The sequence below is a fragment of the Lissotriton vulgaris genome, unplaced genomic scaffold (genome assembly GCF_964263255.1).
Source record: "Lissotriton vulgaris unplaced genomic scaffold, aLisVul1.2 SCAFFOLD_3657, whole genome shotgun sequence".
Lineage (NCBI taxonomy): Eukaryota > Metazoa > Chordata > Amphibia > Caudata > Salamandridae > Lissotriton > Lissotriton vulgaris.
Window position 1 is genome coordinate 100178 of NW_028254133.1, and position 13891 is coordinate 114068.

General features: G+C 52.3%; 69 non-coding genes and 1 pseudogene across 69 annotated transcripts; all 70 read left to right on the top strand.

The window, feature by feature from the left end:
• The first annotated feature begins 6 nt into the window (after positions 1-6).
• LOC147660125 (5S ribosomal RNA) lies at positions 7-125 on the top strand. Its single transcript, XR_015306986.1, has one exon. It is a non-coding gene; the product is annotated as a 5S ribosomal RNA (ribosomal RNA).
• Positions 126-205: 80 nt separating this feature from the next.
• Positions 206-321, top strand: LOC147660126 (5S ribosomal RNA; annotated as a pseudogene).
• An 80-nt stretch (positions 322-401) lies between these two features.
• LOC147660127 (5S ribosomal RNA) lies at positions 402-520 on the top strand. The gene has a single exon (XR_015306987.1). It is a non-coding gene; the product is annotated as a 5S ribosomal RNA (ribosomal RNA).
• An 80-nt stretch (positions 521-600) lies between these two features.
• Positions 601-719, top strand: LOC147660128 (5S ribosomal RNA). Its single transcript, XR_015306988.1, has one exon. It is a non-coding gene; the product is annotated as a 5S ribosomal RNA (ribosomal RNA).
• Positions 720-799: 80 nt separating this feature from the next.
• On the top strand, positions 800-918 carry LOC147660129 (5S ribosomal RNA). The gene has a single exon (XR_015306989.1). It is a non-coding gene; the product is annotated as a 5S ribosomal RNA (ribosomal RNA).
• Positions 919-998: 80 nt separating this feature from the next.
• LOC147660130 (5S ribosomal RNA) lies at positions 999-1117 on the top strand. Its single transcript, XR_015306990.1, has one exon. It is a non-coding gene; the product is annotated as a 5S ribosomal RNA (ribosomal RNA).
• An 80-nt stretch (positions 1118-1197) lies between these two features.
• On the top strand, positions 1198-1316 carry LOC147660131 (5S ribosomal RNA). The gene has a single exon (XR_015306991.1). It is a non-coding gene; the product is annotated as a 5S ribosomal RNA (ribosomal RNA).
• An 80-nt stretch (positions 1317-1396) lies between these two features.
• LOC147660132 (5S ribosomal RNA) lies at positions 1397-1515 on the top strand. Its single transcript, XR_015306992.1, has one exon. It is a non-coding gene; the product is annotated as a 5S ribosomal RNA (ribosomal RNA).
• Positions 1516-1595: 80 nt separating this feature from the next.
• On the top strand, positions 1596-1714 carry LOC147660133 (5S ribosomal RNA). Its single transcript, XR_015306993.1, has one exon. It is a non-coding gene; the product is annotated as a 5S ribosomal RNA (ribosomal RNA).
• An 80-nt stretch (positions 1715-1794) lies between these two features.
• LOC147660134 (5S ribosomal RNA) lies at positions 1795-1913 on the top strand. The gene has a single exon (XR_015306995.1). It is a non-coding gene; the product is annotated as a 5S ribosomal RNA (ribosomal RNA).
• Positions 1914-1993: 80 nt separating this feature from the next.
• Positions 1994-2112, top strand: LOC147660135 (5S ribosomal RNA). The gene has a single exon (XR_015306996.1). It is a non-coding gene; the product is annotated as a 5S ribosomal RNA (ribosomal RNA).
• Positions 2113-2192: 80 nt separating this feature from the next.
• Positions 2193-2311, top strand: LOC147660136 (5S ribosomal RNA). Its single transcript, XR_015306997.1, has one exon. It is a non-coding gene; the product is annotated as a 5S ribosomal RNA (ribosomal RNA).
• An 80-nt stretch (positions 2312-2391) lies between these two features.
• On the top strand, positions 2392-2510 carry LOC147660137 (5S ribosomal RNA). Its single transcript, XR_015306998.1, has one exon. It is a non-coding gene; the product is annotated as a 5S ribosomal RNA (ribosomal RNA).
• Positions 2511-2590: 80 nt separating this feature from the next.
• LOC147660138 (5S ribosomal RNA) lies at positions 2591-2709 on the top strand. The gene has a single exon (XR_015306999.1). It is a non-coding gene; the product is annotated as a 5S ribosomal RNA (ribosomal RNA).
• An 80-nt stretch (positions 2710-2789) lies between these two features.
• On the top strand, positions 2790-2908 carry LOC147660139 (5S ribosomal RNA). Its single transcript, XR_015307000.1, has one exon. It is a non-coding gene; the product is annotated as a 5S ribosomal RNA (ribosomal RNA).
• An 80-nt stretch (positions 2909-2988) lies between these two features.
• On the top strand, positions 2989-3107 carry LOC147660140 (5S ribosomal RNA). Its single transcript, XR_015307001.1, has one exon. It is a non-coding gene; the product is annotated as a 5S ribosomal RNA (ribosomal RNA).
• An 80-nt stretch (positions 3108-3187) lies between these two features.
• Positions 3188-3306, top strand: LOC147660141 (5S ribosomal RNA). The gene has a single exon (XR_015307002.1). It is a non-coding gene; the product is annotated as a 5S ribosomal RNA (ribosomal RNA).
• An 80-nt stretch (positions 3307-3386) lies between these two features.
• Positions 3387-3505, top strand: LOC147660142 (5S ribosomal RNA). Its single transcript, XR_015307003.1, has one exon. It is a non-coding gene; the product is annotated as a 5S ribosomal RNA (ribosomal RNA).
• Positions 3506-3585: 80 nt separating this feature from the next.
• Positions 3586-3704, top strand: LOC147660143 (5S ribosomal RNA). Its single transcript, XR_015307004.1, has one exon. It is a non-coding gene; the product is annotated as a 5S ribosomal RNA (ribosomal RNA).
• Positions 3705-3784: 80 nt separating this feature from the next.
• On the top strand, positions 3785-3901 carry LOC147660144 (5S ribosomal RNA). Its single transcript, XR_015306713.1, has one exon. It is a non-coding gene; the product is annotated as a 5S ribosomal RNA (ribosomal RNA).
• Positions 3902-3981: 80 nt separating this feature from the next.
• LOC147660145 (5S ribosomal RNA) lies at positions 3982-4100 on the top strand. Its single transcript, XR_015307006.1, has one exon. It is a non-coding gene; the product is annotated as a 5S ribosomal RNA (ribosomal RNA).
• Positions 4101-4180: 80 nt separating this feature from the next.
• LOC147660146 (5S ribosomal RNA) lies at positions 4181-4299 on the top strand. The gene has a single exon (XR_015307007.1). It is a non-coding gene; the product is annotated as a 5S ribosomal RNA (ribosomal RNA).
• Positions 4300-4379: 80 nt separating this feature from the next.
• LOC147660147 (5S ribosomal RNA) lies at positions 4380-4498 on the top strand. Its single transcript, XR_015307008.1, has one exon. It is a non-coding gene; the product is annotated as a 5S ribosomal RNA (ribosomal RNA).
• Positions 4499-4578: 80 nt separating this feature from the next.
• LOC147660148 (5S ribosomal RNA) lies at positions 4579-4697 on the top strand. Its single transcript, XR_015307009.1, has one exon. It is a non-coding gene; the product is annotated as a 5S ribosomal RNA (ribosomal RNA).
• An 80-nt stretch (positions 4698-4777) lies between these two features.
• On the top strand, positions 4778-4896 carry LOC147660149 (5S ribosomal RNA). Its single transcript, XR_015307010.1, has one exon. It is a non-coding gene; the product is annotated as a 5S ribosomal RNA (ribosomal RNA).
• An 80-nt stretch (positions 4897-4976) lies between these two features.
• On the top strand, positions 4977-5095 carry LOC147660150 (5S ribosomal RNA). The gene has a single exon (XR_015307011.1). It is a non-coding gene; the product is annotated as a 5S ribosomal RNA (ribosomal RNA).
• Positions 5096-5175: 80 nt separating this feature from the next.
• Positions 5176-5294, top strand: LOC147660151 (5S ribosomal RNA). The gene has a single exon (XR_015307012.1). It is a non-coding gene; the product is annotated as a 5S ribosomal RNA (ribosomal RNA).
• An 80-nt stretch (positions 5295-5374) lies between these two features.
• LOC147660152 (5S ribosomal RNA) lies at positions 5375-5493 on the top strand. The gene has a single exon (XR_015307013.1). It is a non-coding gene; the product is annotated as a 5S ribosomal RNA (ribosomal RNA).
• An 80-nt stretch (positions 5494-5573) lies between these two features.
• Positions 5574-5692, top strand: LOC147660153 (5S ribosomal RNA). Its single transcript, XR_015307014.1, has one exon. It is a non-coding gene; the product is annotated as a 5S ribosomal RNA (ribosomal RNA).
• Positions 5693-5772: 80 nt separating this feature from the next.
• On the top strand, positions 5773-5891 carry LOC147660154 (5S ribosomal RNA). The gene has a single exon (XR_015307015.1). It is a non-coding gene; the product is annotated as a 5S ribosomal RNA (ribosomal RNA).
• An 80-nt stretch (positions 5892-5971) lies between these two features.
• On the top strand, positions 5972-6090 carry LOC147660155 (5S ribosomal RNA). Its single transcript, XR_015307017.1, has one exon. It is a non-coding gene; the product is annotated as a 5S ribosomal RNA (ribosomal RNA).
• An 80-nt stretch (positions 6091-6170) lies between these two features.
• Positions 6171-6289, top strand: LOC147660156 (5S ribosomal RNA). The gene has a single exon (XR_015307018.1). It is a non-coding gene; the product is annotated as a 5S ribosomal RNA (ribosomal RNA).
• Positions 6290-6369: 80 nt separating this feature from the next.
• LOC147660157 (5S ribosomal RNA) lies at positions 6370-6488 on the top strand. The gene has a single exon (XR_015307019.1). It is a non-coding gene; the product is annotated as a 5S ribosomal RNA (ribosomal RNA).
• An 80-nt stretch (positions 6489-6568) lies between these two features.
• On the top strand, positions 6569-6687 carry LOC147660158 (5S ribosomal RNA). Its single transcript, XR_015307020.1, has one exon. It is a non-coding gene; the product is annotated as a 5S ribosomal RNA (ribosomal RNA).
• An 80-nt stretch (positions 6688-6767) lies between these two features.
• LOC147660159 (5S ribosomal RNA) lies at positions 6768-6886 on the top strand. Its single transcript, XR_015307021.1, has one exon. It is a non-coding gene; the product is annotated as a 5S ribosomal RNA (ribosomal RNA).
• Positions 6887-6966: 80 nt separating this feature from the next.
• On the top strand, positions 6967-7085 carry LOC147660160 (5S ribosomal RNA). The gene has a single exon (XR_015307023.1). It is a non-coding gene; the product is annotated as a 5S ribosomal RNA (ribosomal RNA).
• An 80-nt stretch (positions 7086-7165) lies between these two features.
• On the top strand, positions 7166-7284 carry LOC147660161 (5S ribosomal RNA). The gene has a single exon (XR_015307024.1). It is a non-coding gene; the product is annotated as a 5S ribosomal RNA (ribosomal RNA).
• Positions 7285-7364: 80 nt separating this feature from the next.
• Positions 7365-7483, top strand: LOC147660162 (5S ribosomal RNA). The gene has a single exon (XR_015307025.1). It is a non-coding gene; the product is annotated as a 5S ribosomal RNA (ribosomal RNA).
• An 80-nt stretch (positions 7484-7563) lies between these two features.
• On the top strand, positions 7564-7682 carry LOC147660163 (5S ribosomal RNA). Its single transcript, XR_015307026.1, has one exon. It is a non-coding gene; the product is annotated as a 5S ribosomal RNA (ribosomal RNA).
• An 80-nt stretch (positions 7683-7762) lies between these two features.
• Positions 7763-7881, top strand: LOC147660164 (5S ribosomal RNA). Its single transcript, XR_015307027.1, has one exon. It is a non-coding gene; the product is annotated as a 5S ribosomal RNA (ribosomal RNA).
• Positions 7882-7961: 80 nt separating this feature from the next.
• On the top strand, positions 7962-8080 carry LOC147660165 (5S ribosomal RNA). The gene has a single exon (XR_015307029.1). It is a non-coding gene; the product is annotated as a 5S ribosomal RNA (ribosomal RNA).
• An 80-nt stretch (positions 8081-8160) lies between these two features.
• LOC147660166 (5S ribosomal RNA) lies at positions 8161-8278 on the top strand. The gene has a single exon (XR_015306696.1). It is a non-coding gene; the product is annotated as a 5S ribosomal RNA (ribosomal RNA).
• Positions 8279-8358: 80 nt separating this feature from the next.
• LOC147660167 (5S ribosomal RNA) lies at positions 8359-8477 on the top strand. Its single transcript, XR_015306828.1, has one exon. It is a non-coding gene; the product is annotated as a 5S ribosomal RNA (ribosomal RNA).
• Positions 8478-8556: 79 nt separating this feature from the next.
• Positions 8557-8675, top strand: LOC147660168 (5S ribosomal RNA). The gene has a single exon (XR_015307030.1). It is a non-coding gene; the product is annotated as a 5S ribosomal RNA (ribosomal RNA).
• An 81-nt stretch (positions 8676-8756) lies between these two features.
• On the top strand, positions 8757-8875 carry LOC147660169 (5S ribosomal RNA). Its single transcript, XR_015307031.1, has one exon. It is a non-coding gene; the product is annotated as a 5S ribosomal RNA (ribosomal RNA).
• Positions 8876-8955: 80 nt separating this feature from the next.
• Positions 8956-9074, top strand: LOC147660170 (5S ribosomal RNA). Its single transcript, XR_015307032.1, has one exon. It is a non-coding gene; the product is annotated as a 5S ribosomal RNA (ribosomal RNA).
• An 80-nt stretch (positions 9075-9154) lies between these two features.
• LOC147660171 (5S ribosomal RNA) lies at positions 9155-9273 on the top strand. The gene has a single exon (XR_015307033.1). It is a non-coding gene; the product is annotated as a 5S ribosomal RNA (ribosomal RNA).
• An 80-nt stretch (positions 9274-9353) lies between these two features.
• LOC147660172 (5S ribosomal RNA) lies at positions 9354-9472 on the top strand. Its single transcript, XR_015307034.1, has one exon. It is a non-coding gene; the product is annotated as a 5S ribosomal RNA (ribosomal RNA).
• An 80-nt stretch (positions 9473-9552) lies between these two features.
• Positions 9553-9671, top strand: LOC147660173 (5S ribosomal RNA). The gene has a single exon (XR_015307035.1). It is a non-coding gene; the product is annotated as a 5S ribosomal RNA (ribosomal RNA).
• An 80-nt stretch (positions 9672-9751) lies between these two features.
• On the top strand, positions 9752-9870 carry LOC147660174 (5S ribosomal RNA). The gene has a single exon (XR_015307036.1). It is a non-coding gene; the product is annotated as a 5S ribosomal RNA (ribosomal RNA).
• An 80-nt stretch (positions 9871-9950) lies between these two features.
• LOC147660175 (5S ribosomal RNA) lies at positions 9951-10069 on the top strand. Its single transcript, XR_015307037.1, has one exon. It is a non-coding gene; the product is annotated as a 5S ribosomal RNA (ribosomal RNA).
• Positions 10070-10149: 80 nt separating this feature from the next.
• On the top strand, positions 10150-10268 carry LOC147660176 (5S ribosomal RNA). The gene has a single exon (XR_015307038.1). It is a non-coding gene; the product is annotated as a 5S ribosomal RNA (ribosomal RNA).
• Positions 10269-10348: 80 nt separating this feature from the next.
• LOC147660177 (5S ribosomal RNA) lies at positions 10349-10467 on the top strand. The gene has a single exon (XR_015307040.1). It is a non-coding gene; the product is annotated as a 5S ribosomal RNA (ribosomal RNA).
• Positions 10468-10547: 80 nt separating this feature from the next.
• LOC147660178 (5S ribosomal RNA) lies at positions 10548-10666 on the top strand. Its single transcript, XR_015307041.1, has one exon. It is a non-coding gene; the product is annotated as a 5S ribosomal RNA (ribosomal RNA).
• Positions 10667-10746: 80 nt separating this feature from the next.
• LOC147660179 (5S ribosomal RNA) lies at positions 10747-10865 on the top strand. The gene has a single exon (XR_015307042.1). It is a non-coding gene; the product is annotated as a 5S ribosomal RNA (ribosomal RNA).
• Positions 10866-10945: 80 nt separating this feature from the next.
• On the top strand, positions 10946-11064 carry LOC147660180 (5S ribosomal RNA). Its single transcript, XR_015307043.1, has one exon. It is a non-coding gene; the product is annotated as a 5S ribosomal RNA (ribosomal RNA).
• An 80-nt stretch (positions 11065-11144) lies between these two features.
• Positions 11145-11263, top strand: LOC147660181 (5S ribosomal RNA). Its single transcript, XR_015307044.1, has one exon. It is a non-coding gene; the product is annotated as a 5S ribosomal RNA (ribosomal RNA).
• Positions 11264-11343: 80 nt separating this feature from the next.
• On the top strand, positions 11344-11462 carry LOC147660182 (5S ribosomal RNA). The gene has a single exon (XR_015307045.1). It is a non-coding gene; the product is annotated as a 5S ribosomal RNA (ribosomal RNA).
• Positions 11463-11542: 80 nt separating this feature from the next.
• On the top strand, positions 11543-11661 carry LOC147660183 (5S ribosomal RNA). Its single transcript, XR_015307046.1, has one exon. It is a non-coding gene; the product is annotated as a 5S ribosomal RNA (ribosomal RNA).
• An 80-nt stretch (positions 11662-11741) lies between these two features.
• Positions 11742-11860, top strand: LOC147660184 (5S ribosomal RNA). Its single transcript, XR_015307047.1, has one exon. It is a non-coding gene; the product is annotated as a 5S ribosomal RNA (ribosomal RNA).
• Positions 11861-11940: 80 nt separating this feature from the next.
• LOC147660185 (5S ribosomal RNA) lies at positions 11941-12059 on the top strand. The gene has a single exon (XR_015307048.1). It is a non-coding gene; the product is annotated as a 5S ribosomal RNA (ribosomal RNA).
• An 80-nt stretch (positions 12060-12139) lies between these two features.
• On the top strand, positions 12140-12258 carry LOC147660186 (5S ribosomal RNA). Its single transcript, XR_015307049.1, has one exon. It is a non-coding gene; the product is annotated as a 5S ribosomal RNA (ribosomal RNA).
• An 80-nt stretch (positions 12259-12338) lies between these two features.
• On the top strand, positions 12339-12457 carry LOC147660187 (5S ribosomal RNA). The gene has a single exon (XR_015307051.1). It is a non-coding gene; the product is annotated as a 5S ribosomal RNA (ribosomal RNA).
• Positions 12458-12537: 80 nt separating this feature from the next.
• LOC147660188 (5S ribosomal RNA) lies at positions 12538-12656 on the top strand. The gene has a single exon (XR_015307052.1). It is a non-coding gene; the product is annotated as a 5S ribosomal RNA (ribosomal RNA).
• An 80-nt stretch (positions 12657-12736) lies between these two features.
• Positions 12737-12855, top strand: LOC147660189 (5S ribosomal RNA). Its single transcript, XR_015307053.1, has one exon. It is a non-coding gene; the product is annotated as a 5S ribosomal RNA (ribosomal RNA).
• An 80-nt stretch (positions 12856-12935) lies between these two features.
• On the top strand, positions 12936-13054 carry LOC147660190 (5S ribosomal RNA). The gene has a single exon (XR_015307054.1). It is a non-coding gene; the product is annotated as a 5S ribosomal RNA (ribosomal RNA).
• An 80-nt stretch (positions 13055-13134) lies between these two features.
• On the top strand, positions 13135-13253 carry LOC147660191 (5S ribosomal RNA). The gene has a single exon (XR_015307055.1). It is a non-coding gene; the product is annotated as a 5S ribosomal RNA (ribosomal RNA).
• Positions 13254-13333: 80 nt separating this feature from the next.
• Positions 13334-13452, top strand: LOC147660192 (5S ribosomal RNA). Its single transcript, XR_015307056.1, has one exon. It is a non-coding gene; the product is annotated as a 5S ribosomal RNA (ribosomal RNA).
• Positions 13453-13532: 80 nt separating this feature from the next.
• LOC147660193 (5S ribosomal RNA) lies at positions 13533-13651 on the top strand. The gene has a single exon (XR_015307057.1). It is a non-coding gene; the product is annotated as a 5S ribosomal RNA (ribosomal RNA).
• Positions 13652-13731: 80 nt separating this feature from the next.
• On the top strand, positions 13732-13850 carry LOC147660194 (5S ribosomal RNA). The gene has a single exon (XR_015307058.1). It is a non-coding gene; the product is annotated as a 5S ribosomal RNA (ribosomal RNA).
• Positions 13851-13891: the final 41 nt, after the last annotated feature.

A 13891-nucleotide genomic window follows, 5' to 3' on the forward strand; every position in this document is an offset into this window, starting at 1 on the left:
CCTAGAGCCTACGGCCATACCACCCTGAAAGCACCTGATCTCGTCCGATCTCAGAAGTTAAGCAGGGTCGGGCCTGGTTAGTACCTGGATGGGAGACCGCCTGGGAATACCAGGTGCTGTAGGCTTTTTTTTTTCAGAGTGGTTTGCTTGCTTGTACTGAAGCTGAGCGAAGAAAGCTAAGAGGCCCAAAACCAGTGCTCCTAGAGCCTACGGCCATACCACCCTGAAAGCACACCTCGTCCGATCTCAGAAGTTAAGCAGGGTCGGGCCTGGTTAGTACCTGGATGGGAGACCGCCTGGGAATACCAGGTGCTGTAGGCTTTTTTTTTTCAGAGTGGTTTGCTTGCTTGTACTGAAGCTGAGCGAAGAAAGCTAAGAGGCCCAAAACCAGTGCTCCTAGAGCCTACGGCCATACCACCCTGAAAGCACCTGATCTCGTCCGATCTCAGAAGTTAAGCAGGGTCGGGCCTGGTTAGTACCTGGATGGGAGACCGCCTGGGAATACCAGGTGCTGTAGGCTTTTTTTTTTCAGAGTGGTTTGCTTGCTTGTACTGAAGCTGAGCGAAGAAAGCTAAGAGGCCCAAAACCAGTGCTCCTAGAGCCTACGGCCATACCACCCTGAAAGCACCTGATCTCGTCCGATCTCAGAAGTTAAGCAGGGTCGGGCCTGGTTAGTACCTGGATGGGAGACCGCCTGGGAATACCAGGTGCTGTAGGCTTTTTTTTTTCAGAGTGGTTTGCTTGCTTGTACTGAAGCTGAGCGAAGAAAGCTAAGAGGCCCAAAACCAGTGCTCCTAGAGCCTACGGCCATACCACCCTGAAAGCACCTGATCTCGTCCGATCTCAGAAGTTAAGCAGGGTCGGGCCTGGTTAGTACCTGGATGGGAGACCGCCTGGGAATACCAGGTGCTGTAGGCTTTTTTTTTTCAGAGTGGTTTGCTTGCTTGTACTGAAGCTGAGCGAAGAAAGCTAAGAGGCCCAAAACCAGTGCTCCTAGAGCCTACGGCCATACCACCCTGAAAGCACCTGATCTCGTCCGATCTCAGAAGTTAAGCAGGGTCGGGCCTGGTTAGTACCTGGATGGGAGACCGCCTGGGAATACCAGGTGCTGTAGGCTTTTTTTTTTCAGAGTGGTTTGCTTGCTTGTACTGAAGCTGAGCGAAGAAAGCTAAGAGGCCCAAAACCAGTGCTCCTAGAGCCTACGGCCATACCACCCTGAAAGCACCTGATCTCGTCCGATCTCAGAAGTTAAGCAGGGTCGGGCCTGGTTAGTACCTGGATGGGAGACCGCCTGGGAATACCAGGTGCTGTAGGCTTTTTTTTTTCAGAGTGGTTTGCTTGCTTGTACTGAAGCTGAGCGAAGAAAGCTAAGAGGCCCAAAACCAGTGCTCCTAGAGCCTACGGCCATACCACCCTGAAAGCACCTGATCTCGTCCGATCTCAGAAGTTAAGCAGGGTCGGGCCTGGTTAGTACCTGGATGGGAGACCGCCTGGGAATACCAGGTGCTGTAGGCTTTTTTTTTTCAGAGTGGTTTGCTTGCTTGTACTGAAGCTGAGCGAAGAAAGCTAAGAGGCCCAAAACCAGTGCTCCTAGAGCCTACGGCCATACCACCCTGAAAGCACCTGATCTCGTCCGATCTCAGAAGTTAAGCAGGGTCGGGCCTGGTTAGTACCTGGATGGGAGACCGCCTGGGAATACCAGGTGCTGTAGGCTTTTTTTTTTCAGAGTGGTTTGCTTGCTTGTACTGAAGCTGAGCGAAGAAAGCTAAGAGGCCCAAAACCAGTGCTCCTAGAGCCTACGGCCATACCACCCTGAAAGCACCTGATCTCGTCCGATCTCAGAAGTTAAGCAGGGTCGGGCCTGGTTAGTACCTGGATGGGAGACCGCCTGGGAATACCAGGTGCTGTAGGCTTTTTTTTTTCAGAGTGGTTTGCTTGCTTGTACTGAAGCTGAGCGAAGAAAGCTAAGAGGCCCAAAACCAGTGCTCCTAGAGCCTACGGCCATACCACCCTGAAAGCACCTGATCTCGTCCGATCTCAGAAGTTAAGCAGGGTCGGGCCTGGTTAGTACCTGGATGGGAGACCGCCTGGGAATACCAGGTGCTGTAGGCTTTTTTTTTTCAGAGTGGTTTGCTTGCTTGTACTGAAGCTGAGCGAAGAAAGCTAAGAGGCCCAAAACCAGTGCTCCTAGAGCCTACGGCCATACCACCCTGAAAGCACCTGATCTCGTCCGATCTCAGAAGTTAAGCAGGGTCGGGCCTGGTTAGTACCTGGATGGGAGACCGCCTGGGAATACCAGGTGCTGTAGGCTTTTTTTTTTCAGAGTGGTTTGCTTGCTTGTACTGAAGCTGAGCGAAGAAAGCTAAGAGGCCCAAAACCAGTGCTCCTAGAGCCTACGGCCATACCACCCTGAAAGCACCTGATCTCGTCCGATCTCAGAAGTTAAGCAGGGTCGGGCCTGGTTAGTACCTGGATGGGAGACCGCCTGGGAATACCAGGTGCTGTAGGCTTTTTTTTTTCAGAGTGGTTTGCTTGCTTGTACTGAAGCTGAGCGAAGAAAGCTAAGAGGCCCAAAACCAGTGCTCCTAGAGCCTACGGCCATACCACCCTGAAAGCACCTGATCTCGTCCGATCTCAGAAGTTAAGCAGGGTCGGGCCTGGTTAGTACCTGGATGGGAGACCGCCTGGGAATACCAGGTGCTGTAGGCTTTTTTTTTTCAGAGTGGTTTGCTTGCTTGTACTGAAGCTGAGCGAAGAAAGCTAAGAGGCCCAAAACCAGTGCTCCTAGAGCCTACGGCCATACCACCCTGAAAGCACCTGATCTCGTCCGATCTCAGAAGTTAAGCAGGGTCGGGCCTGGTTAGTACCTGGATGGGAGACCGCCTGGGAATACCAGGTGCTGTAGGCTTTTTTTTTTCAGAGTGGTTTGCTTGCTTGTACTGAAGCTGAGCGAAGAAAGCTAAGAGGCCCAAAACCAGTGCTCCTAGAGCCTACGGCCATACCACCCTGAAAGCACCTGATCTCGTCCGATCTCAGAAGTTAAGCAGGGTCGGGCCTGGTTAGTACCTGGATGGGAGACCGCCTGGGAATACCAGGTGCTGTAGGCTTTTTTTTTTCAGAGTGGTTTGCTTGCTTGTACTGAAGCTGAGCGAAGAAAGCTAAGAGGCCCAAAACCAGTGCTCCTAGAGCCTACGGCCATACCACCCTGAAAGCACCTGATCTCGTCCGATCTCAGAAGTTAAGCAGGGTCGGGCCTGGTTAGTACCTGGATGGGAGACCGCCTGGGAATACCAGGTGCTGTAGGCTTTTTTTTTTCAGAGTGGTTTGCTTGCTTGTACTGAAGCTGAGCGAAGAAAGCTAAGAGGCCCAAAACCAGTGCTCCTAGAGCCTACGGCCATACCACCCTGAAAGCACCTGATCTCGTCCGATCTCAGAAGTTAAGCAGGGTCGGGCCTGGTTAGTACCTGGATGGGAGACCGCCTGGGAATACCAGGTGCTGTAGGCTTTTTTTTTTCAGAGTGGTTTGCTTGCTTGTACTGAAGCTGAGCGAAGAAAGCTAAGAGGCCCAAAACCAGTGCTCCTAGAGCCTACGGCCATACCACCCTGAAAGCACCTGATCTCGTCCGATCTCAGAAGTTAAGCAGGGTCGGGCCTGGTTAGTACCTGGATGGGAGACCGCCTGGGAATACCAGGTGCTGTAGGCTTTTTTTTTTCAGAGTGGTTTGCTTGCTTGTACTGAAGCTGAGCGAAGAAAGCTAAGAGGCCCAAAACCAGTGCTCCTAGAGCCTACGGCCATACCACCCTGAAAGCACCTGATCGTCCGATCTCAGAAGTTAAGCAGGGTCGGGCCTGGTTAGTACCTGGATGGGAGACCGCCTGGGAATACCAGGTGCTGTAGGCTTTTTTTTTTCAGAGTGGTTTGCTTGCTTGTACTGAAGCTGAGCGAAGAAAGCTAAGAGGCCCAAAACCAGTGCTCCTAGAGCCTACGGCCATACCACCCTGAAAGCACCTGATCTCGTCCGATCTCAGAAGTTAAGCAGGGTCGGGCCTGGTTAGTACCTGGATGGGAGACCGCCTGGGAATACCAGGTGCTGTAGGCTTTTTTTTTTCAGAGTGGTTTGCTTGCTTGTACTGAAGCTGAGCGAAGAAAGCTAAGAGGCCCAAAACCAGTGCTCCTAGAGCCTACGGCCATACCACCCTGAAAGCACCTGATCTCGTCCGATCTCAGAAGTTAAGCAGGGTCGGGCCTGGTTAGTACCTGGATGGGAGACCGCCTGGGAATACCAGGTGCTGTAGGCTTTTTTTTTTCAGAGTGGTTTGCTTGCTTGTACTGAAGCTGAGCGAAGAAAGCTAAGAGGCCCAAAACCAGTGCTCCTAGAGCCTACGGCCATACCACCCTGAAAGCACCTGATCTCGTCCGATCTCAGAAGTTAAGCAGGGTCGGGCCTGGTTAGTACCTGGATGGGAGACCGCCTGGGAATACCAGGTGCTGTAGGCTTTTTTTTTTCAGAGTGGTTTGCTTGCTTGTACTGAAGCTGAGCGAAGAAAGCTAAGAGGCCCAAAACCAGTGCTCCTAGAGCCTACGGCCATACCACCCTGAAAGCACCTGATCTCGTCCGATCTCAGAAGTTAAGCAGGGTCGGGCCTGGTTAGTACCTGGATGGGAGACCGCCTGGGAATACCAGGTGCTGTAGGCTTTTTTTTTTCAGAGTGGTTTGCTTGCTTGTACTGAAGCTGAGCGAAGAAAGCTAAGAGGCCCAAAACCAGTGCTCCTAGAGCCTACGGCCATACCACCCTGAAAGCACCTGATCTCGTCCGATCTCAGAAGTTAAGCAGGGTCGGGCCTGGTTAGTACCTGGATGGGAGACCGCCTGGGAATACCAGGTGCTGTAGGCTTTTTTTTTTCAGAGTGGTTTGCTTGCTTGTACTGAAGCTGAGCGAAGAAAGCTAAGAGGCCCAAAACCAGTGCTCCTAGAGCCTACGGCCATACCACCCTGAAAGCACCTGATCTCGTCCGATCTCAGAAGTTAAGCAGGGTCGGGCCTGGTTAGTACCTGGATGGGAGACCGCCTGGGAATACCAGGTGCTGTAGGCTTTTTTTTTTCAGAGTGGTTTGCTTGCTTGTACTGAAGCTGAGCGAAGAAAGCTAAGAGGCCCAAAACCAGTGCTCCTAGAGCCTACGGCCATACCACCCTGAAAGCACCTGATCTCGTCCGATCTCAGAAGTTAAGCAGGGTCGGGCCTGGTTAGTACCTGGATGGGAGACCGCCTGGGAATACCAGGTGCTGTAGGCTTTTTTTTTTCAGAGTGGTTTGCTTGCTTGTACTGAAGCTGAGCGAAGAAAGCTAAGAGGCCCAAAACCAGTGCTCCTAGAGCCTACGGCCATACCACCCTGAAAGCACCTGATCTCGTCCGATCTCAGAAGTTAAGCAGGGTCGGGCCTGGTTAGTACCTGGATGGGAGACCGCCTGGGAATACCAGGTGCTGTAGGCTTTTTTTTTTCAGAGTGGTTTGCTTGCTTGTACTGAAGCTGAGCGAAGAAAGCTAAGAGGCCCAAAACCAGTGCTCCTAGAGCCTACGGCCATACCACCCTGAAAGCACCTGATCTCGTCCGATCTCAGAAGTTAAGCAGGGTCGGGCCTGGTTAGTACCTGGATGGGAGACCGCCTGGGAATACCAGGTGCTGTAGGCTTTTTTTTTTCAGAGTGGTTTGCTTGCTTGTACTGAAGCTGAGCGAAGAAAGCTAAGAGGCCCAAAACCAGTGCTCCTAGAGCCTACGGCCATACCACCCTGAAAGCACCTGATCTCGTCCGATCTCAGAAGTTAAGCAGGGTCGGGCCTGGTTAGTACCTGGATGGGAGACCGCCTGGGAATACCAGGTGCTGTAGGCTTTTTTTTTTCAGAGTGGTTTGCTTGCTTGTACTGAAGCTGAGCGAAGAAAGCTAAGAGGCCCAAAACCAGTGCTCCTAGAGCCTACGGCCATACCACCCTGAAAGCACCTGATCTCGTCCGATCTCAGAAGTTAAGCAGGGTCGGGCCTGGTTAGTACCTGGATGGGAGACCGCCTGGGAATACCAGGTGCTGTAGGCTTTTTTTTTTCAGAGTGGTTTGCTTGCTTGTACTGAAGCTGAGCGAAGAAAGCTAAGAGGCCCAAAACCAGTGCTCCTAGAGCCTACGGCCATACCACCCTGAAAGCACCTGATCTCGTCCGATCTCAGAAGTTAAGCAGGGTCGGGCCTGGTTAGTACCTGGATGGGAGACCGCCTGGGAATACCAGGTGCTGTAGGCTTTTTTTTTTCAGAGTGGTTTGCTTGCTTGTACTGAAGCTGAGCGAAGAAAGCTAAGAGGCCCAAAACCAGTGCTCCTAGAGCCTACGGCCATACCACCCTGAAAGCACCTGATCTCGTCCGATCTCAGAAGTTAAGCAGGGTCGGGCCTGGTTAGTACCTGGATGGGAGACCGCCTGGGAATACCAGGTGCTGTAGGCTTTTTTTTTTCAGAGTGGTTTGCTTGCTTGTACTGAAGCTGAGCGAAGAAAGCTAAGAGGCCCAAAACCAGTGCTCCTAGAGCCTACGGCCATACCACCCTGAAAGCACCTGATCTCGTCCGATCTCAGAAGTTAAGCAGGGTCGGGCCTGGTTAGTACCTGGATGGGAGACCGCCTGGGAATACCAGGTGCTGTAGGCTTTTTTTTTTCAGAGTGGTTTGCTTGCTTGTACTGAAGCTGAGCGAAGAAAGCTAAGAGGCCCAAAACCAGTGCTCCTAGAGCCTACGGCCATACCACCCTGAAAGCACCTGATCTCGTCCGATCTCAGAAGTTAAGCAGGGTCGGGCCTGGTTAGTACCTGGATGGGAGACCGCCTGGGAATACCAGGTGCTGTAGGCTTTTTTTTTTCAGAGTGGTTTGCTTGCTTGTACTGAAGCTGAGCGAAGAAAGCTAAGAGGCCCAAAACCAGTGCTCCTAGAGCCTACGGCCATACCACCCTGAAAGCACCTGATCTCGTCCGATCTCAGAAGTTAAGCAGGGTCGGGCCTGGTTAGTACCTGGATGGGAGACCGCCTGGGAATACCAGGTGCTGTAGGCTTTTTTTTTTCAGAGTGGTTTGCTTGCTTGTACTGAAGCTGAGCGAAGAAAGCTAAGAGGCCCAAAACCAGTGCTCCTAGAGCCTACGGCCATACCACCCTGAAAGCACCTGATCTCGTCCGATCTCAGAAGTTAAGCAGGGTCGGGCCTGGTTAGTACCTGGATGGGAGACCGCCTGGGAATACCAGGTGCTGTAGGCTTTTTTTTTTCAGAGTGGTTTGCTTGCTTGTACTGAAGCTGAGCGAAGAAAGCTAAGAGGCCCAAAACCAGTGCTCCTAGAGCCTACGGCCATACCACCCTGAAAGCACCTGATCTCGTCCGATCTCAGAAGTTAAGCAGGGTCGGGCCTGGTTAGTACCTGGATGGGAGACCGCCTGGGAATACCAGGTGCTGTAGGCTTTTTTTTTTCAGAGTGGTTTGCTTGCTTGTACTGAAGCTGAGCGAAGAAAGCTAAGAGGCCCAAAACCAGTGCTCCTAGAGCCTACGGCCATACCACCCTGAAAGCACCTGATCTCGTCCGATCTCAGAAGTTAAGCAGGGTCGGGCCTGGTTAGTACCTGGATGGGAGACCGCCTGGGAATACCAGGTGCTGTAGGCTTTTTTTTTTCAGAGTGGTTTGCTTGCTTGTACTGAAGCTGAGCGAAGAAAGCTAAGAGGCCCAAAACCAGTGCTCCTAGAGCCTACGGCCATACCACCCTGAAAGCACCTGATCTCGTCCGATCTCAGAAGTTAAGCAGGGTCGGGCCTGGTTAGTACCTGGATGGGAGACCGCCTGGGAATACCAGGTGCTGTAGGCTTTTTTTTTTCAGAGTGGTTTGCTTGCTTGTACTGAAGCTGAGCGAAGAAAGCTAAGAGGCCCAAAACCAGTGCTCCTAGAGCCTACGGCCATACCACCCTGAAAGCACCTGATCTCGTCCGATCTCAGAAGTTAAGCAGGGTCGGGCCTGGTTAGTACCTGGATGGGAGACCGCCTGGGAATACCAGGTGCTGTAGGCTTTTTTTTTTCAGAGTGGTTTGCTTGCTTGTACTGAAGCTGAGCGAAGAAAGCTAAGAGGCCCAAAACCAGTGCTCCTAGAGCCTACGGCCATACCACCCTGAAAGCACCTGATCTCGTCCGATCTCAGAAGTTAAGCAGGGTCGGGCCTGGTTAGTACCTGGATGGGAGACCGCCTGGAATACCAGGTGCTGTAGGCTTTTTTTTTTCAGAGTGGTTTGCTTGCTTGTACTGAAGCTGAGCGAAGAAAGCTAAGAGGCCCAAAACCAGTGCTCCTAGAGCCTACGGCCATACCACCCTGAAAGCACCTGATCTCGTCCGATCTCAGAAGTTAAGCAGGGTCGGGCCTGGTTAGTACCTGGATGGGAGACCGCCTGGGAATACCAGGTGCTGTAGGCCTTTTTTTTTCAGAGTGGTTTGCTTGCTTGTACTGAAGCTGAGCGAAGAAAGCTAAGAGGCCAAAACCAGTGCTCCTAGAGCCTACGGCCATACCACCCTGAAAGCACCTGATCTCGTCCGATCTCAGAAGTTAAGCAGGGTCGGGCCTGGTTAGTACCTGGATGGGAGACCGCCTGGGAATACCAGGTGCTGTAGGCTTTTTTTTTTCAGAGTGGTTTGCTTGCTTGTACTGAAGCTGAGCGAAGAAAGCTAAGAGGCCCTAAAACCAGTGCTCCTAGAGCCTACGGCCATACCACCCTGAAAGCACCTGATCTCGTCCGATCTCAGAAGTTAAGCAGGGTCGGGCCTGGTTAGTACCTGGATGGGAGACCGCCTGGGAATACCAGGTGCTGTAGGCTTTTTTTTTTCAGAGTGGTTTGCTTGCTTGTACTGAAGCTGAGCGAAGAAAGCTAAGAGGCCCAAAACCAGTGCTCCTAGAGCCTACGGCCATACCACCCTGAAAGCACCTGATCTCGTCCGATCTCAGAAGTTAAGCAGGGTCGGGCCTGGTTAGTACCTGGATGGGAGACCGCCTGGGAATACCAGGTGCTGTAGGCTTTTTTTTTTCAGAGTGGTTTGCTTGCTTGTACTGAAGCTGAGCGAAGAAAGCTAAGAGGCCCAAAACCAGTGCTCCTAGAGCCTACGGCCATACCACCCTGAAAGCACCTGATCTCGTCCGATCTCAGAAGTTAAGCAGGGTCGGGCCTGGTTAGTACCTGGATGGGAGACCGCCTGGGAATACCAGGTGCTGTAGGCTTTTTTTTTTCAGAGTGGTTTGCTTGCTTGTACTGAAGCTGAGCGAAGAAAGCTAAGAGGCCCAAAACCAGTGCTCCTAGAGCCTACGGCCATACCACCCTGAAAGCACCTGATCTCGTCCGATCTCAGAAGTTAAGCAGGGTCGGGCCTGGTTAGTACCTGGATGGGAGACCGCCTGGGAATACCAGGTGCTGTAGGCTTTTTTTTTTCAGAGTGGTTTGCTTGCTTGTACTGAAGCTGAGCGAAGAAAGCTAAGAGGCCCAAAACCAGTGCTCCTAGAGCCTACGGCCATACCACCCTGAAAGCACCTGATCTCGTCCGATCTCAGAAGTTAAGCAGGGTCGGGCCTGGTTAGTACCTGGATGGGAGACCGCCTGGGAATACCAGGTGCTGTAGGCTTTTTTTTTTCAGAGTGGTTTGCTTGCTTGTACTGAAGCTGAGCGAAGAAAGCTAAGAGGCCCAAAACCAGTGCTCCTAGAGCCTACGGCCATACCACCCTGAAAGCACCTGATCTCGTCCGATCTCAGAAGTTAAGCAGGGTCGGGCCTGGTTAGTACCTGGATGGGAGACCGCCTGGGAATACCAGGTGCTGTAGGCTTTTTTTTTTCAGAGTGGTTTGCTTGCTTGTACTGAAGCTGAGCGAAGAAAGCTAAGAGGCCCAAAACCAGTGCTCCTAGAGCCTACGGCCATACCACCCTGAAAGCACCTGATCTCGTCCGATCTCAGAAGTTAAGCAGGGTCGGGCCTGGTTAGTACCTGGATGGGAGACCGCCTGGGAATACCAGGTGCTGTAGGCTTTTTTTTTTCAGAGTGGTTTGCTTGCTTGTACTGAAGCTGAGCGAAGAAAGCTAAGAGGCCCAAAACCAGTGCTCCTAGAGCCTACGGCCATACCACCCTGAAAGCACCTGATCTCGTCCGATCTCAGAAGTTAAGCAGGGTCGGGCCTGGTTAGTACCTGGATGGGAGACCGCCTGGGAATACCAGGTGCTGTAGGCTTTTTTTTTTCAGAGTGGTTTGCTTGCTTGTACTGAAGCTGAGCGAAGAAAGCTAAGAGGCCCAAAACCAGTGCTCCTAGAGCCTACGGCCATACCACCCTGAAAGCACCTGATCTCGTCCGATCTCAGAAGTTAAGCAGGGTCGGGCCTGGTTAGTACCTGGATGGGAGACCGCCTGGGAATACCAGGTGCTGTAGGCTTTTTTTTTTCAGAGTGGTTTGCTTGCTTGTACTGAAGCTGAGCGAAGAAAGCTAAGAGGCCCAAAACCAGTGCTCCTAGAGCCTACGGCCATACCACCCTGAAAGCACCTGATCTCGTCCGATCTCAGAAGTTAAGCAGGGTCGGGCCTGGTTAGTACCTGGATGGGAGACCGCCTGGGAATACCAGGTGCTGTAGGCTTTTTTTTTTCAGAGTGGTTTGCTTGCTTGTACTGAAGCTGAGCGAAGAAAGCTAAGAGGCCCAAAACCAGTGCTCCTAGAGCCTACGGCCATACCACCCTGAAAGCACCTGATCTCGTCCGATCTCAGAAGTTAAGCAGGGTCGGGCCTGGTTAGTACCTGGATGGGAGACCGCCTGGGAATACCAGGTGCTGTAGGCTTTTTTTTTTCAGAGTGGTTTGCTTGCTTGTACTGAAGCTGAGCGAAGAAAGCTAAGAGGCCCAAAACCAGTGCTCCTAGAGCCTACGGCCATACCACCCTGAAAGCACCTGATCTCGTCCGATCTCAGAAGTTAAGCAGGGTCGGGCCTGGTTAGTACCTGGATGGGAGACCGCCTGGGAATACCAGGTGCTGTAGGCTTTTTTTTTTCAGAGTGGTTTGCTTGCTTGTACTGAAGCTGAGCGAAGAAAGCTAAGAGGCCCAAAACCAGTGCTCCTAGAGCCTACGGCCATACCACCCTGAAAGCACCTGATCTCGTCCGATCTCAGAAGTTAAGCAGGGTCGGGCCTGGTTAGTACCTGGATGGGAGACCGCCTGGGAATACCAGGTGCTGTAGGCTTTTTTTTTTCAGAGTGGTTTGCTTGCTTGTACTGAAGCTGAGCGAAGAAAGCTAAGAGGCCCAAAACCAGTGCTCCTAGAGCCTACGGCCATACCACCCTGAAAGCACCTGATCTCGTCCGATCTCAGAAGTTAAGCAGGGTCGGGCCTGGTTAGTACCTGGATGGGAGACCGCCTGGGAATACCAGGTGCTGTAGGCTTTTTTTTTTCAGAGTGGTTTGCTTGCTTGTACTGAAGCTGAGCGAAGAAAGCTAAGAGGCCCAAAACCAGTGCTCCTAGAGCCTACGGCCATACCACCCTGAAAGCACCTGATCTCGTCCGATCTCAGAAGTTAAGCAGGGTCGGGCCTGGTTAGTACCTGGATGGGAGACCGCCTGGGAATACCAGGTGCTGTAGGCTTTTTTTTTTCAGAGTGGTTTGCTTGCTTGTACTGAAGCTGAGCGAAGAAAGCTAAGAGGCCCAAAACCAGTGCTCCTAGAGCCTACGGCCATACCACCCTGAAAGCACCTGATCTCGTCCGATCTCAGAAGTTAAGCAGGGTCGGGCCTGGTTAGTACCTGGATGGGAGACCGCCTGGGAATACCAGGTGCTGTAGGCTTTTTTTTTTCAGAGTGGTTTGCTTGCTTGTACTGAAGCTGAGCGAAGAAAGCTAAGAGGCCCAAAACCAGTGCTCCTAGAGCCTACGGCCATACCACCCTGAAAGCACCTGATCTCGTCCGATCTCAGAAGTTAAGCAGGGTCGGGCCTGGTTAGTACCTGGATGGGAGACCGCCTGGGAATACCAGGTGCTGTAGGCTTTTTTTTTTCAGAGTGGTTTGCTTGCTTGTACTGAAGCTGAGCGAAGAAAGCTAAGAGGCCCAAAACCAGTGCTCCTAGAGCCTACGGCCATACCACCCTGAAAGCACCTGATCTCGTCCGATCTCAGAAGTTAAGCAGGGTCGGGCCTGGTTAGTACCTGGATGGGAGACCGCCTGGGAATACCAGGTGCTGTAGGCTTTTTTTTTTCAGAGTGGTTTGCTTGCTTGTACTGAAGCTGAGCGAAGAAAGCTAAGAGGCCCAAAACCAGTGCTCCTAGAGCCTACGGCCATACCACCCTGAAAGCACCTGATCTCGTCCGATCTCAGAAGTTAAGCAGGGTCGGGCCTGGTTAGTACCTGGATGGGAGACCGCCTGGGAATACCAGGTGCTGTAGGCTTTTTTTTTTCAGAGTGGTTTGCTTGCTTGTACTGAAGCTGAGCGAAGAAAGCTAAGAGGCCCAAAACCAGTGCTCCTAGAGCCTACGGCCATACCACCCTGAAAGCACCTGATCTCGTCCGATCTCAGAAGTTAAGCAGGGTCGGGCCTGGTTAGTACCTGGATGGGAGACCGCCTGGGAATACCAGGTGCTGTAGGCTTTTTTTTTTCAGAGTGGTTTGCTTGCTTGTACTGAAGCTGAGCGAAGAAAGCTAAGAGGCCCAAAACCAGTGCTCCTAGAGCCTACGGCCATACCACCCTGAAAGCACCTGATCTCGTCCGATCTCAGAAGTTAAGCAGGGTCGGGCCTGGTTAGTACCTGGATGGGAGACCGCCTGGGAATACCAGGTGCTGTAGGCTTTTTTTTTTCAGAGTGGTTTGCTTGCTTGTACTGAAGCTGAGCGAAGAAAGCTAAGAGGCCCAAAACCAGTGCTCCTAGAGCCTACGGCCATACCACCCTGAAAGCACCTGATCTCGTCCGATCTCAGAAGTTAAGCAGGGTCGGGCCTGGTTAGTACCTGGATGGGAGACCGCCTGGGAATACCAGGTGCTGTAGGCTTTTTTTTTTCAGAGTGGTTTGCTTGCTTGTACTGAAGCTGAGCGAAGAAAGCTAAGAGGCCCAAAACCAGTGCTCCTAGAGCCTACGGCCATACCACCCTGAAAGCACCTGATCTCGTCCGATCTCAGAAGTTAAGCAGGGTCGGGCCTGGTTAGTACCTGGATGGGAGACCGCCTGGGAATACCAGGTGCTGTAGGCTTTTTTTTTTCAGAGTGGTTTGCTTGCTTGTACTGAAGCTGAGCGAAGAAAGCTAAGAGGCCCAAAACCAGTGCTCCTAGAGCCTACGGCCATACCACCCTGAAAGCACCTGATCTCGTCCGATCTCAGAAGTTAAGCAGGGTCGGGCCTGGTTAGTACCTGGATGGGAGACCGCCTGGGAATACCAGGTGCTGTAGGCTTTTTTTTTTCAGAGTGGTTTGCTTGCTTGTACTGAAGCTGAGCGAAGAAAGCTAAGAGGCCCAAAACCAGTGCTCCTAGAGCCTACGGCCATACCACCCTGAAAGCACCTGATCTCGTCCGATCTCAGAAGTTAAGCAGGGTCGGGCCTGGTTAGTACCTGGATGGGAGACCGCCTGGGAATACCAGGTGCTGTAGGCTTTTTTTTTTCAGAGTGGTTTGCTTGCTTGTACTGAAGCTGAGCGAAGAAAGCTAAGAGGCCCAAAACCAGTGCTCCTAGAGCCTACGGCCATACCACCCTGAAAGCACCTGATCTCGTCCGATCTCAGAAGTTAAGCAGGGTCGGGCCTGGTTAGTACCTGGATGGGAGACCGCCTGGGAATACCAGGTGCTGTAGGCTTTTTTTTTTCAGAGTGGTTTGCTTGCTTGTACTGAAGCTGA